The sequence below is a fragment of the Narcine bancroftii genome, chromosome 8 (genome assembly GCF_036971445.1).
Source record: "Narcine bancroftii isolate sNarBan1 chromosome 8, sNarBan1.hap1, whole genome shotgun sequence".
Taxonomy (NCBI): Eukaryota; Metazoa; Chordata; class Chondrichthyes; order Torpediniformes; family Narcinidae; genus Narcine; species Narcine bancroftii.
Window position 1 is genome coordinate 60,628,187 of NC_091476.1, and position 16,960 is coordinate 60,645,146.

Consider the following 16,960-nt stretch of genomic DNA (forward strand, 5'->3'; position numbering starts at 1 on the left):
TTCCACTTCAGTTAGATGTGTTTCTTGTACGAATGCTATATTAATTTTTTTTCTTTTTTCAGTAAATTTAAGTTTCTTCCTTTTGATTTAGTTATGTATTCCATTAATATTTAAAAGTCATATAGTTCAACATAATCATTTCATACTTTGTTTATTTTTCCTTTCCGTTTCCTCATCACCACCTTCCCTTCTTATCCATTTCTGCTTTCGTTTTTCGAACACATTATAAGCAACATTTCTAAAACATAAAATATTTCCACTATTCTCATATCTAAAATTCCTTTAACCCCAATAGTCCCTCCCCTTTCTGAATTGCCCTTTGTCCCTTGTCGGGCAACCACATCTCCCCTCTCCATTTGGATTTGCGAATCCGCTCGCAAGCGTCAACTGATTTCGCAGTGCTGTTATTCTTCCCCACCCAGCCCCCCCAGAAAAGATTTTAATCTTCATATATAACAAAGGTCACTCTCTTAATTCCCTCCTTACTTCCTTTCTTCCCTTTCTTTCCCATCTTTATATATATAGTTTGTTGCCATTTTTGTTCTTGTTACATCTCTTCATCTCTGTCTGTTTTGTAGTTGTTCTGCAAATTTTTTTTAAACTTTATTTAAGATTTTATAACATGAATAACATATAGGATTACATTTAAAAAAATTAGGAATAAAATAATAAAATTACAATACAGTATCTAAATAAACTATACCCTCCCCAATAATTATTACACATTAATAACCCAAATCAAATTAGTCCAACCCCCCTTTTCCCACCCCAAAATAAAGAGTGAAGAATTAATAAAGTTAATAATATATGTGAGAAAAAAACCCACTTACAAAAAAAAACAAAAACATAACCGATTAAAATACTAACAAAAAGAAAAGTAATTAATACTAAGATATCAGACTTAAAAAACATATTTAAATCAAACTTAAATGCATATATTTAACAGAGTTAAGATGAAACATATATTTAACTCAAACTTAATATAAAAAATTAGTAAAGTTAGTAACATTATCTATCAAAAATTCTTAAACAATAATCAATTCTTAAAAAAAATTGTAGCATGAAAAAAAAGATGGAAAAAAAACTTTCTCTACAGAGATAAACCTTCACCAAATATCAACTAACTTCACATCTATCATCATATTAGTCACATAAACCACCATCTTAAAACAAAATTCAAACCTCATTAAGCATTGTACAATTCAATTTTAGTACTCTTCCACCATTTTTCCCTTTTACTCTTGAATAGTTATCCAATAAAAGCTCCAATACCACATTTAAATATCCCCAATCATTACGTTAAAATTCAGATATCCAAATAATAAAAACACATCTACAACAAAATTAATATCTTCAACAAATGGAGCATAAACCAAACAAAATTCAAGCCTCATTAAGAATTGTACAATTCAATTTATAACTTTCACCATTATTCCCTTCGTTCTATAACTAAAATAGCAAAATAATATACATTTATAACTTTCACCTTAAAGAAAAAAAAGAAAAAAAGCTTATCCATCCCATTCACATTTAAATTCAGATATTCCTTATCTACTGAATAAACTTTACCAAAAAAAACCACATCAATTTTTAGTTTTTTAAACAATCAAATACTTTCTTATGCTTTTTTTTATATTACAAAAAAAAACCCTTCACTCTTTAATCTCATAATACAAAAAAAAGGAAAAAAAATGGGTAGGAGGTTAAAAATACACCCTCCCGTCTAAACCGCACAATGCGGTAACTCCCAAAAAAAAATGGGTGTGAGATAACTCACACGTAGCAGATGACTTTCAGAAAATAGTGCCTATCCAGTTCTCTCCCCCAACTCTCACTTCATCTTAAACTAACATCATCATTATTTAATATCCCTTTTTTAAAAAAAAAACATTAGAAAAATGTTTGATCATCTGTTGAGAATGTTTGGTCTGATCAGGAGCACTCAACATGGATTTGTGGGAGGAAGGTCATGTTTGACCAATCTGATTGAATTTTTTGAAGAGGTGATTAGGAATGTGGATGAGGGTAGCGCAGTGGATATTGTCTATATGGACTTCAGTAAGGCCTTCGATAAGGTACCACATGGAAGGTTAGTTAGGAAGGTGCAGTCTTTAGGTATAAATTTTAAGATAGTCAAATGGATTGAACATTGGCTGAAAGGGAGAGGCCAGAGAGTGGTAGATTGGAGGCCAGTGACCTCAAGGATCTGTATTGGGCCCATTGTTGTTCGTTATATACATTAATGATCTAGATGATGGGGTGGTGAATTGGATTAGTAAATATGCAGACGATACTAAGATAGGTGGAATAGTGGATAATGAAGGTTTTCAAGGATTGCAGAGGGATTTGGGCTGCTTAGAAAAGTGGGCTGAAAAATGGCAGATGGAATTTAATGCTGATAAGTGTGAGGTGCTTCATTTTGGTAAGAAGAATCAGAATAGGACATACGTGGTAAATGGGAGAGCATTGAGGAATACAGAAGAGCAGAAAGATTTAGGAGTAACGGTACATCGTTCCCTGAAGGTAGAAACTCATGTGAATAGGGTGGTGAAGAAGGCTTTTAGTATGCTGGCCTTTATCAATCATTGCATGGAATATAGGAGTTGGGAGGTGATGTTGAGATTGTATAAGACGTTGGTGCGGCCTAATTTGGAGTTCTGTGTGCAGTTCTGGTCGCCTAATTATAGGAAGGAAATAAACAGAGTGGAGACAGTGCAGAGAAGGTTTACCAGAATGTTACCTGGGTTTAAGCATCTAGAGTATAGGGAGAGATTGGACAGATTAGGTCTTTATTCTTTGGAGCGTAGAAGGTTGAGAGGGGATTTGATAGAAGTATTTAAGATTATGAAAGGGATAGACAGAGTGGATGTGGATAGACTATTTCCGTTAAGAGGAGGAAAGATTAAAACAAGAGGACATGAGTTAAGAATTAAGGGGCAGAGGTTTAGAGATAACATGAGGGGGAACTTCTTTACTCAGAGAGTGGTAGCCGTGTGGAATGATCTTCCGGGAGAAATAGTGGCGGCGGAGTCAATTGTATTATTTAAGAAAAGGTTGGACAGGTATATGGATGAGAAGAAGATGGAGGGTTATGGGCATTGTGCAGGGAGGTGGGACTAGAAAGGGGTGTTTGGTTCGGTGCGGACTAGAAGGGCCTAATGGCCTGTTTCCGTGCTGTAATTGTTATGTTATGTTAAAAAAAGGACAACTCTTCTTTTAATCAGCTCCAACTGCCGAGTCACCATTACAACCATTCCTTCTTGGAGCACGGCTCTTTTCTTCCATCTCTTGTCTCCTTAGAGATCGCGGCGGACTATGTCTCTGTTGAAACTGAGTAATTGGCAGCTCTTGAGCAAATGCTATAGCTTCCTTTGGAGAATCAAAGATGGTTGATCTTGAAAAACCTTCAAAAGAGCTGGATATCTAAAGGTTGCCTTGTAACCTTTCTTCCACAACAACTCTTTAGCAGGATTGAATTCCCGTCGTTAGAACATAACTTCTTGACTCAAATCCGCAAAGAAAACTCAATTATTTTGAATAATCAAGGGTGATTTTCTCTGTTGTGCATTTGTAATAGCCACTCGTAAAATTATTTCTCTGTCGTAATAATTCAAGCAATGAACCAAAACAGGTCTTGGACTTTGACCTGAAATAGGCCTTCTACGCAAGGCTCTGTGAGCACGTTCCAGTATTATACCTTCCGGGAAATGTTCTTGACCCAGCACCTGTGGAATCCATTCAGTAAAAAAATTTCTTGGGTCTGGTCCCTCCATACCTTCCGGCAAACCAATAATCTTTATATTGTTCTGTCTGGATTGGTTTTCCAAATAATCAATCTTTTTCACCAAATTTTTATTTTGAGTTTGTAAGTCTTCGACCATTTTGGTCACATCAAAAACTTGATCCCGTATTTCATCTATATCTTCTTCACACGATTTAAATTTATCTCTCACTTCAAGCTTAAAAGCTCCAAACTCAGCCATCTGTTGAGAATGTATTTTCACCAGAGTATTAAACCTAGTACCGAGTTCAGTCATAATCTTGGATAATCCCTGCATTGGATAAGATAATTTAGATTCAAGATTCACAAAAATCTTTTCAATTGGAAACGATTTTGGCTCAACAGATTCCTGCTTCTTCTGCATAACCAAAGGATCTTCTGTTCCTTCCTTCATTCTGGTTGCCTTCCTTGTAGTATGACTGCATGTGGAAACCCCAGCCACAGCCTCTCCAGCAGTGACTGGAGGACGCTGGCCGGGGTTTTCTCCAGTCCATAATGTTTTAAGTTCTCCCAGTACATCAAGTTGTATAGGTTCTTCTATCTCAAGAGGTGCAGTTTGCAGCGCCACCTCTACAGTTGACAAATGCCTTTGAGTAACTCTTTGTTCTAAAGGCTGTTTGGCGCCCTCTTTAGGGGGCTATACCGATGTAACATAGAGCTCTGCATCCAAACACTGTACCTCTCTCCATTTCACGCTGTACCTCTCTCCATTTCACGCTGTACCTCTCTCCATTTCACGCTGAGTCCCAGTGTCTTTCCTGCAGGTAAGCTCCAAAACTTGAACTTTTGGAAAATGTAGTGTTTTGATGATCTGTTGTCATTTTTTTTTTGCTCTTTTTCACCAATTGTACCGTCATAAGTTAAATTAACAGCACTGAAATTATCTAAACTTTTAAAGAATTTTAACGGGCATTTCTAGACAAAACAATAAGATAGAGTCAGGAGAGGACTGGAAGGTACGTCTGATCCTTACGCCATCTTGCCACGTCCCGTTCTGCAAATTTTTGTGCTTTTTCCGGATCCGAGAATAGTTTGCTTTGCTGTCCCGGGATAACTATTTTAAGTACCGCTGGGTATTTTAACATAAATTTATAACCTTTTTTCCATAGGGTCATTTTTGCTGCATTAAACTCCTTCCTCTTCTTCAGGAGTTCAAAACTTGTATCTGGATAGAAAAAAAAATTTTGACCCTTGTATTCCAGTGGTTTTTTTGTCTTCTCTTACTTTTTTCATTGCCTTCTCCAATATATTTTCTCTTGTTGTATAGCTTAGGAATTTTACTAGAATGGATCTTGGTTTTTGTTGTGGTTTAGGGGCTAATGTTCTGTGTACCCTTTCTATTTCCATTTCCTCCTGTAATTCTGGCCTTCCTAGGACCCTGGGGATCCATTCTTTTATAACTTCTTTCATATTTTTGCCTTCTTCATCTTCCTTAAGGCCCACTATCTTTATATTGTTTCTTCTATTATAATTTTCCATTATATCTATCTTCTGAGCTAACAGCTCCTGTGTTTATTTAACTTTTTTTAATCAGATTCTTCTAATTTCTTTTTTAAGTCATCTACCTCAATTTCTATGGCTGTTTCTCGTTCTTCCATCTTGTCTACTCTTTTTCCTATTTCTGTCATGATCATCTCTAATCTATTCACTTTTTCTTCTGTACTTTTTATTCTTCTTTTTATTTCACTGAATTCTTGTGTCTGCCATTCTTTTAATGTTTCCAGATATCTTTAAAAAAAATATCCATGTACTTGCCCTTCCCTTCACCTTCCATTTCTCTGTGTTCTCCCTCCTCTTCTTCTGAGTCCACTCCAGGATCTGTGTCTTTTACCTCTGTCTCTTCTGATTTTCTTGTTGGGTTGTTTATTTTATTTTGTTGGGTATTTTTGTTCTTATTTTTATTAAAAGTGTCTTGGTGTTGGTCTTCTTCCTATGAGTTGGTCATCTGTTGTTTCTTTGATTTCCTATTTTTATTCTCTTCCTTCTTGTTCCCGTTATTTTCTGTTTTCCTGTTGAGAGTCTTGTTGTCGTGTTATACTTGTTTGTTTCATCTGTGGAGATTTACTCCTCAGCTGGTCCCCCCTCCCATCGGTGTTGCTTTTGTCTTGTTTTTGGTTTTTCTTTCTTTGCTGCCATTTTCTCCACACATTCACTTTCAATTTGTTATGGTTTCTGTGTTAGTGACTTTGTTTTTTCTCTACCTTTTTTTAATTTTCTGGAGAGGGCTGGTATTTTCTTACCGGTCACTACTCCATCACATAACTTCCTCTCCCAGAGGTGCACTTGTCTAACTTCTCATCCCAATTAATGGGTGGTCCCAACAAAGACAAGGTATTGGCCAACATGCCAAACCCATCGTCTTTGGAAGTCCATCCTGGAATCAAGAACTGCTCAGGGTTCACCTCTTTCTTTCGGCGAAACATCTTGAGACCAACCTTGCTCACAGTGCCAGTTGTCTTGGGTAAACTTATACCTCTCATTTTGTTCATTTTAGATTGGTCAATGTTTGAGCTTCCGAAAGAAAATAGACACATACTGAGAGCAGTTCAGTTTATACAAGTCTTTATTACTAAATCTAAAGCTGAATTCACACTACAACATGCAAGCCCTTCCCAATTATATTCATCAATGCCTGGACTGGTCCCAACTGCCAAAGCGAGGTGATGACTGCACACTTTTAGTAGGTTGTGTGGGTGCCGGTAGCAGCTTCTCCACCTCCCCAGACCGGGACGTTGGTTTGGAATCTTGAAGTTCTTCTTCTTGCTGAGAGATGTTGCCACCTCTTGGAGAGTCTCAAATTTTAGCAGTGGGACCATGGCTTATATTCCCAGATCTTATCTCTTTGAACAAATGATTTAATTATCTTCAAGGTGTCCTGACAGTCTGCGACCAATAAAAGAAAAACTGCATCTCTGGGCCTCATGGTGGAAGTTGGATAATGTCTATTGATTCATATGCATCCCTGGGCCCCATGGTGGAATTTAGGTGTGTCTACTAAATTTGCATCCTGGGCCTCATGGTGTAAATTAGATTATATCTGCTGATTCTAAATAACAAGCAGGTTCTCAGCCTTGCAGAAGCAAAGGCTGCAAAAGTAAGAAACGGTTTAAATCTTCCATTACACACCTACATGTGAAATATGCATAGCATTCTCCATAGTTTCTGTAAAGTTACTGAATATGAATTCAATATTTCAAATAAGATCTGTTTTTAAGTGCGTGTGTATATAACCTACTCTAATTTTACCAATTTATCTTCCAAATATTCCATTACACTGGCCACTGCCAATGTGATTAAAACAAATTGGATTTGAAATCTGAACAGCTTCATTATAAGCCTTATGTCCATTATGTTTCCTAACAGGAACAACTCTGGGTCCTGCAGAAATCATTCAGCTATGATTTTCTCTTGGACTTGGCACATGACCAGATTACATGCATGAACGTCCCAGTCACCATGCCGCATCTGAAACATTGGTCTAAGAGCTCTGGTTTTGATCTGTTCATTTTCTGCTGCACTGGATTCAGCTGGTGTAGAAAATATATGGCACCAACCTGTACCTTGCATTGATGACTGTGGTCATGCTGTCCCAGCATAAAGAGGACCAGCATTCCTCATCAATTACAATACCCAAGTTCGACTCCCATCTTTCTATCGGTCTGTGGAGTCACAGTTTGAGTCCATCTGACTGGAGCAGGAAAAACATTGCAGAAATTAATTTCTTTCCACTTCCCCCTTCGAATCATGGTCTCTATGGCACAGCATCGAGCTAGGACCATTCGTGGACCATTCGAGGTAGGGCCATTCACAAAAAAGATCTTATTTGAAGATAGTAGTGGAATGTCTGATTTGGAAAACCATATTTATTTTTGAGTTGCTCAAACGACATTAATTGCCCCTGCTTGTAACAGTCCTCTATGCACTTAATGCCATTACAGTGCTAGGTGTCCGGGATCTCATTAATGGTATTATTTATTAGGAGTGATGGGCATTTTTGGGAACCCAACTTTCAAATATTGGTTAATTTTGTTCCATATATTAATCATTTGTTTTAATGTGGTGCTTCCCTTCTTTCCTGACAGCAATTCAGCATCCCATTTATAAATAAAGTCCTCTGCCATCTTCTCGCCTACCAGGTACTCATAAATTTGTGTCCAGGATGGTACACCTCCTCCCCAGAAGAGAGAGGCAATGTATCTCGACTGGTCTACCTAACAATATTTTTTCAAGTCTGGCATCCTTAATCTGCCTAGACTGTAGTCCCATGTTCTTTTTTCCATAGAGAACCTTGCCACCTTAGCATTCCAGTGAAGCATCTGACGTTATGTTGCAATTGTTTGAACGGCACAGGCAATGTCTGAAAAAGATACCGGAATCTTGGCCACACATTCATTTTGATGCTGTTTACCCTGCCCACTAATGTTATGGGCAGGGACATCCATCTATTTAAATCCTCTTCGACTCTCTCTAGCAAAGGGGCATAATTTAACTTGTATACATTGTTCAAGTTGCCATCAATATTAATTCCTAGGTATTTGATCCCCTTCTGTGGCTACTTTAAATTGCTAATTTCTTTAAGTTGGCTATAATGCCCCTCGGTGAGGGGCATCATCTCACTTTTTCCCCAATTGATCTTGTACTCCAATACCACATGCAGTCGAGCCAAAGAGGTTGCAGGGTTGATTTTGTGCTCCTACTGGCCCACTCTATAATGTCTCAATCCTGGTGAATGGCCTCAGCCAGTGGTTCCATCACTAGCACAAAAAAAGCCAGTGATAGCAGGCACCCTTGTCTACTATATCTGGTAAGTGGGAAAGCTGAAGAGATTTGTCCATTGGTTGTAACCTTTGCCTTGGGTGCCTCATCCAATTTCGAAAAGTTGCCCCTAACCCCACTTCTTCAGCACTTTAAATAAAAATTCCCACTCCAGTCTATCAAAAGCCTTCTCTGCATCCAAGGAAACAGCCAATCCTTTCTCATTTCTGATTTGAGCCAGATGCATTAAACTCAACAGCCTGCTAATGTTATCCACTGCTTGCCTCTCCTGCACAAAGCCTGTCTGGTCTTTGTTTATTAATTTTAGTAAATGCACTGCCAATCTGTTTGCCAGGGCCTTGGGATATATCTTATAATCAGTATTCATCAAGGAAATTGGTCTATAAGAAGGCAAAAGTGGACCTTTACCCTTCTTTAAGATTGTCGTAACAATCACCATTGTGAAAGATTCCAGGAGGGTCTGCATTGCCTTTGCCTTTGCCTGGTCCATCACCTCCATATAGAGAGGCATTAGTGAATCTTTAAATTCTCGATAGAATTCAGGTGGGAATTCATCCTCCCCTGGAGACTTTCCAGCTTGTAGTGCACTCAATACTTTCCCCACTTCTTCCTCTGTAAGAGGAAGGTCTCGTCCCTCCTGCTCTTTCGGGCTTAAAATTTGGGAGATCTAATCTGGCCAGAAACTCGTCCATTTGATTAGAATCCCCAGTCAATTCATATTTATACAGTCTTTCATAAAATTCTCTGATGGTCTCATTAATTTCCTTCGGTTTATACGAGATCTGGCCCTGCTTGTATTCCATTGATTGTTCTAGAGGCTTGTTCTGCCCTTAACTGGCAGGCGAGGACCTTCTGAGCTCTTTCCTCCAACTCATATTTTTGCCTCAACCACTTAAGGGCCTTCTCCATACTATATGTCTGAAGAGTATTGCATTCTAAATTCTTGTTTGTAAGAGCTCTATAGTAGTCCTCTAAGCCTGATTTCTGAAAATCCTTCTCTAATGCTGGTCTTTTTCCAATTCCTCCACATCCCTCATATAATTTTTCTTGACCGTCTTTGTGTACATAATTATCTGGCCCCTCAAGTATGCCTTAAGGGTTGCCCTCAGAAGGAATTTATCTGGAGTAGAGGGGCAGTTGGCCTCACAAAACATGGCTATTTCAGCTCTTATGAAACTACAAAACTTCAGCTTTTTTAACAACAGTGTTAAGATGCCACCTGTATGCCGTGTCCTGCTTATCTCGCACTTCCAAAACCAGGGGAAATTGATCTAATAGAAGCCTTGCCCCATACTCAGCTTCCATCATCCAACTCTCTATATGGGCTGAAGGCTATTCTAAGGTAGGAATCATGTTGCTTTGAGTAAAATGAGTAATCCCTCCCTCTTGGATGCTTTTTTTTTGCCATGCATTTATCAAATTCAGCTCTCTAATGCAGTCAATGGTGGCTTTTACTGCTCTAGTCTTAGTTATTTGAATTGTGAACTTATCCAGCACCAGATCTAGACATAAATTAAAGTCACCCTCCCCCCATTAGAATATTTTCATTTGCCTCTGCCAATCGTAGGGAAATGTCCCGTATAAATTTTTCATCGTTATAATTGGGGGCATAGACATTCATTATGACAGTGCATCATAACAGATCTTCCTGTTTTGTCTGTAATCACCCTCTGCACCTGCACTCTTCCTCACTAGAATTGCTACCCCCTTGCCTTTCAGCCAAATGAGGAGGATGTGACCTAACCCACCCATCCCCTTTTTAGCCTCTGATGCTCCCGCTCTGTTAAATGCATCTCTTGGAGGAAGGCCAGATCTATTCCCATTTTTGTTAATGTGTGCCAAGACCCTTTTTAATTTCACTGTTCCATTTAAGCCGTTAAAATTGAAAGTAGCCCACTTTACACTTTTAGCCATTACACCAGGGCTCCCTCCCTATATGTTCTCCCTCAATGTCCACCACACCCACCCCACCCCCTGCAGACCCAATCTCTTACCTTCAGCCTGTTGCTCCACTCCATCCAAGCCGCAATGGGCCCTGGGGAAAAGAAGGATGCCACAAACCCATTTGCCCACACCACCACAATATATATCCCCACTCACAACCATAAACCCCCAAATAAAAAAGGGAACACTTACTCCTACACGCATCATACATAAGTCTTCCGCTCACACCTCTGGCGGTCACTCTCCTCCTCACACCGCCATTACCCTTTACCATGACTCTCCACTCTCACCCTCTGCACCCTCCACCCGTCAGTCCCAGAAACCACCCCCAGACCCTTACAATATAACATCTTTTATCATCATTTTTTTAAAATTGAAATCAGAAAACAGCCAAAAGCCCATTCTTTATATAACACAGAAATCCAAGTCCTCCCAGTCTATTAGTTTTAAGTCTTATTTCCCCTTTTACTCTTTTCCACTTGGTGCACCATTTACTAACGTGCTCTCATTTTCTGTAAAAAATTTCCTTTTCTCACTTCCCCACACCCCCTGCAACATAATTTTCAAGGGAAGAACACAATCATAGTCCTTTTCCTTTGCTGATTGCTTAACTGGTTCAAGGTCTTTCCACTTCTTGAGCAGAGCTGCACTAATATCTGGATAAAAGAACATTGTCGACACCCTGTACTCCAATGGAGCTCCCCTCTGAATTGCCCCTTTTGCAGCTACCCCTAATATTTTTTCACGATCTAGAAAATATTTTAACTTTATAAGGATCAACCAGGGTCTTTGTCCCAGTCCTGGCTTAGGAATTTGGGCTCTAAATCCTCTTTCTATTTTAATGGGGGCTCACAGCGCCTGCTTTCAGAGTATTTGGGGGATTCATTTAGATAGGAACTCTATAAGATTCCACCCCCCACCACCCCCCTTGTCTCCTTTCAGTCCTGCTAATTTACTGTTGCAGCGTTTTCAGAAGTTCTCCGGGAAGTCCAACTTCCCCCATACCTCATCCCTTTCTTTAAGGAGACCTTTAATTTTCTTGTTCCATTGTGACAATTCTATCCTCCCCTGTCTCAAATCTCTCCTCTTATCTCTGTAACCCTGCCTGTTATATTCACCAGGGTCTCCTCCATCCTGTCTAATTTTTCTGACATATCTCTGCCCATTCTGTCCACTACCTTCTCTGTCTTCCATTTGGGCCAGAGTCTGTAAAATGGCCCATAAGGAGGGCTCCGGGCACTCCTCCTCTCTTTTCTGTAGTAAGCCGGCCTTCCAACTTCTCCTGGCCTCGTGGCAGTGTCCCTCACTTTGTCAGCCACCACTGTTGCAGAGTATATAGATATGTTTTTGGGAGATAAATTGGGAGAGGTTCGTTAGTGTAGGTCATATACAAACATTTTAAAACTAATTCTATTTGAAATACTTGAGCTCTGCTAATGCTGGACATATCAGCCCCACAGATTTTGCAAGAGCTTTGGAAAGTGGCCAGGAGATTTCATTAATGGATTGTTGTTTACAAAAAGGCAACAGATGAAAGAGCTTGACCGAGCCACAGAGCTGTTCTAAGAGGGTCATGTGGTTTTGCAAGCAGAGTGTCAAACAGGCATTTTTACTGTGAGTGTGTGTGTGAGAGAGAGACACACACACAGATCAGTTCTACAGCCAGCAACAGCAGCTAGTACTGGAACAGGACAAGCTGGCAAGCTTGTGGAAAGCCCCATTTGGAAGACGGGTTGTGAGTTCTTGGTTTGGCCTGGTTAAAGCCCTTGTGGTTCATGCAAGAGGAGAGGACTGGCTGTCTAATGTTTCACTTGGAATAATTAAAAGGAACTCTGTGGTGACCCGAAAGAAAGAGGTTATCATCTGGAGAACCCTGAGGGGGCATATTTCTTAATCAAGACACTGGAGTGGCTGGTGGAAGTACATCAATTGTGGTTGTCCTGGAATAACAAATCTGGAATAACAAATGATAAAACCATTTATCATTCTAGCACCAAAGCCTGGTGAACTTTATAAATGTTAAATTCTGTGCAAAGTATAAGAATTGCCTGCAACCAGTGAATTTAGAGGAATGTGAACCAAATAACTTTTCTGAACTTACATAAACACTACACACACATGAGCTTAGAATTATAAGGGAGTTGTTAAAGTTAATTAAGTCAATCGTGATAAGTTAAAGTGTGATTCTGTTTTCATGTTTAAAGATAATTAAAAGCTACTTTTGTTTAAGTAATCATTTGTCTTGGTGAATATCTATTGCTGCCGAGTTTATGGGTCCTTTGGGCTCGTAACATTGCAGACCCACGTCTCCGACTCGACGGTCTTCTCCAGTACCACCATCACTGTCCCGGTCAGGCTGCTCTGCAAGCTCATCTGAGCTCGTCAATCCTGAGCTCACGTTGGCTCCACTCAAGCCCACCGTCTCTCAACTTGACGCCCTGTCAGCGGATCCCGGCCGTCAGAGAGCCCACCGATTATAGAGCAAACTTATGATTTGTGAGTGGGGAGCTGCTGACCCTCTCACTCCCCTTCTCCTGTCCCAGGGCTCTCACTGACTTCTCGGCCACACGGGACTACTCCTCCATTCTGGGTGCAGCCTGATTGCAGGACTCCATTTGGTGTCTGGATCGGGAGGACTTTGTCCTCGCCCGCCGTTCTCGGGTCAGCACCGCCATTGTTCCCGACACGAGACACCTCCACTTGCCTTAGATCTTTGTCAGGCTGCCCATTTCCTCGCTGTGCTTTCCCTTATTTTGTAATTGAAGCCTCCTCTTCCTTCAATCGGGCAGGATTTTGTTTTCCTTTTTATTTCCGATTTTAGGACTTTTTAAATGCTGTTTTCTGGTCTACATCTGGGAGCTCATAGAATCGACGACCTCCCAGACACTCACCATCATGTGACTTCGGAGAGGCCGCACTTTCCTCAAGTCGGGATCCCAATTGTGGCCAGGTTTTCTGTCATGATAAAAAAAAATATTTACACGGGTAATTATATAATGGGTTGTTATTTCCCCTGAGCTAGAGCCTTAGAAAGCATAGTGGACACATCCCAGGTCATCATAGGCAAAACATTCCCCATCATCGAGAACAATGGTTCTGAACCTTTTCCTTTGCACCCACATACCACTTTAAGTATTCCGTATGCTATGGGTGCTCTGTGATAAGGAATTGCTTAAAGTGGTATGTGGGTGGAAAGATAAAGGTTGTTGACCACTGTTTTAATCGTCCCTAATTGACTCATTATATGCACAGTTTCATAACTCCAGAGGAAATGGTCCAATTACAATTTTTCTCAAGCAAAATATTTCGGTAACAATTGTGTCTAGAGCAATGATTCTCAACCTACCCTTCCCACTCATATACCATTTTATTTAACAAGCCAAGTGAAATAATTGGATATATAAAGAGGAGAAATCCAGGTCATCTGGAGGCAGAGGGGGTGATGGACAGGGGTTACAGGGACACCATCACACCTAGGAGGCAGGAAGAGGGTACATGGGTGACAGTCAGGAGAGGGAAATGGACAGGCAGGCAGTGGAAGGCACCCCTGTGGCCGTTCCCCTCAATAATAAGTATACCATTTTAGATACTTTTGTGGGGTATGACCTACTTGGGAGGAGTCATGATGATCAGGTTTCTGGCATGAACTCTGGCCCTGTGGCTAAGAAGGGAAGGGAGGAGAAAAGACCAGCTGTAGTGATAAGTAGGTCCATAGTTAGGGAGGCAGATATGTGTTTCAGTGGATGAAATTAAGTATCCTGGATGGTATGTTGCCTCCCTGGTGACATGGTCCGAGTTATTTCAGATCCAGTTCAGGACATTCCCAGGAGGGAGGATGAGCAGCCAGATGTTGTGGTCCATGTTGGGACCGATGACATAGGTAGGAAGTCATGCAAGGAGAATTCAGGGATTTAGGTGCTAGGTTGAAGGACAGGACCTCCAGGGTTGTAATCTCAGGATTGCTCCCCATGCCACGAGCTAGTGAGGTTAGAATTAGGAGAATATTGCAGGTTAACCTGTGGATAAAAATCATGGTGCAGGAAGGAGGGTTTCAGTTTTCTGGATCATTGGGCTCTCTTCCAGAGAAGGTGGGACCTGTTCCAATGGGATGGTTTGTGTCTGAACTGGAGGGGTGTAATATCCTTGCAGGAGCTGTACCAGGGGTTGAAATTAGTTTTGCAGGGGGTATGGGAACCAGAATGCCAGAGCAGATAGAGGAGTGGAATAGGGAAACAATGATGTGTAAATTGCATGTAATGTGAAAAGTCAACTGGTTGGATGTAGAGGAAATGTTTTCAGGTGCATCTATTTAAATGCAAGAAGTATTGCAGGAAAGTCCGACGAGCTTGGAGTGTGGATTGGCATGTGGAATTGTGGCCATTAGTAAAATTGATTGCAGGTGGTGCAGGTTTTTCAGCTCAATATTCCGGCCTTCCATTGCTTCAGGCGTGATATAACAGGGTGGGAGGTTGATATGGGGAGGGGGGATATTGCTTGTCATGGAAAATATAATAATTATGCTCAGGCAGGACCGATGAGAGGGGTCATCCACTGAGGCTATATGGGTAGAGCTGAAGAACGGGAAAGGTTTCTCCACACTCATGAGGTTGCTCAATAGTCAACGAGAATTGAAAATCTGTAGAAAGACAGCAGACAGCTGAGGGAAACTTAAGTTTGTAAAAATAGTTGATTTTAATTTTCCACATATTGACTGGGACTCCCATACTGTAAAAGGCTGGATGGCTTAGAGTTTGTCAAATATGTTCAGGTCAGTTTTCTAAATCAATATATAGTTACCAACAAGAGAAATGCTATGCCGGATTTTCTATTAGGGAACGAGACAGGTCGGGTGATAGAAGACCATGTTAGGTCATGATGCCATTAGTTTCAAGTTAATTATGGAGAAGGATGGGTCTGGGCCTCGGGTTGAGACTCTAAATTGGAAAAAGGCTAATTTTGAGGAAATGTGAAAGGATTGAGGAAGCGTGAATTGCTCTATAATGTTTTCTGGCAAGATGTGCTCAGTATGTGGTAGACCTTCAAAGGTGAAATTTTGTGAGTACATAGTTTGTATGTTCGTGTAAGGATTAAAGGCAAAGTTAGTAGGCACAGGGAATCTTGGTTTTGATGGATATTAGAGAACTGCTCAGAAGAATAAAGAGAGAGGTATAGGCAATACAGAGAAAATGAGGTACTTGAAGAGTATGTTACAGGCCCAGAAGACTCCAAAACCCAGCAGTAATAGAAATTCACCAAAACAAATGGTTACTTAAACAAAAGTCATTTTTAATTTTCTTTAAAAATAAAAATGGGATCTAACTTTAACTTATTACTATTAACTTGCCTAACTTAACCCCTTCTTAATTCTAAGTGCAGTGTAGGTAATGCGTATAAATTCAGAAAAGTTATTTGATTCACAGTCCAATCTCACTTCTCCCCTCCAAGTTCACCAGTATCAGGCATTTCTTATACTGTGTACAGAATTTAACATTTATGAATTTTCACTAAGCTTAAAGGTAATTATTACCGCTCTCAAAGGTTCTTGTTTTTCGAGAGAGAGATTTGTTACTCATTGGACAGAAACATAAGCTAATTTCCTCTGAACAGCCACTTCTGTTGAAGAAACTTGCCCCATCATGGGTTTTCCAAATGATAACCTCTTCTTCTGCAGGTCAACACAGAGTTCCATTTTTCCCTATTTCAGATGAAACACTCTAGCCAGCAATTTCCTCTTGTATGGACCACCTCTTCTGGTCGCCTCATTACAGGAGGCATGTGGAAACTGTGGAGAGGGTGCTGCGACAGAGTATTTAGAGGTGGTTTTTGAATTATTAGAGCAGCTTACACACACGCACACATACATTTTAAAACACAGAATATTTGCAGGACTTTTGCAGAATGCTTTTTGCAGGAGGCAACAAAGTATCGACAGCAGCTTGCCTGGGAGACCATGTAACCTTTGCAGGAAGAAGAGAACTGTTTTGCTCTCAGAGAGGGAGGGTGTGAAACAGAGAAAGAGAACACAGAAATCAGTTCCAGAAGGACAAGCTGGCAAACTTTGGAAGGCTGTCTGGTCAAAGGAGAAGACTGGCAGTGTGAAAAGTGACCTGAAAGAAAGAGGATCATCTGGAGAAGCCTGAAGGGGGCAAGTTTCGTCAGCAAGACTGATTGAGAAGGAATCAGTTGTGGATGTCCTGGAAAAGGAATCTCTCCGAAAACCAGCAAGAACCCTCCTGAGTGGTAACCATTTGCCTGTTAAGGACCAAAGACTGGTGAACTTTGTTAATTTTGTACAAGAATTCCCTGCAACCAGTGTGATTGGACTGTGATCCAACGAACTTTTCTAATCTTAAATATACATTACACACACCTGCACTTACCTAACTTAGGTAGTGAGGTAGATTAATAAGTGTCGGACTCTGGCTTTACCCTACCCTCAATTTGGTCTATATGTCATCT

General features: G+C 40.3%; 1 long non-coding RNA gene across 2 annotated transcripts in view; it reads right to left on the reverse strand.

Moving 5' to 3' along the window:
• Positions 1 to 6,326: 6,326 nt before the first annotated feature.
• Positions 6,327 to 16,960, reverse strand: part of LOC138740753 (uncharacterized) — a 33,654-nt gene continuing 23,020 nt past the window's right edge. The window contains exons 2-5 of one of the 2 annotated variants that reach the window (XR_011343149.1): positions 13,393 to 13,456; positions 11,680 to 11,822; positions 10,552 to 10,592; positions 6,327 to 7,469 (exon numbers count right to left, since the gene is read on the reverse strand). This is a non-coding gene — a long non-coding RNA (uncharacterized lncRNA). Of the gene's footprint in view, positions 8,139 to 10,551; positions 10,593 to 11,679; positions 11,823 to 13,392; positions 13,457 to 16,960 lie in introns of both variants that reach the window. The other variant, XR_011343150.1, reaches the window with a different exon arrangement.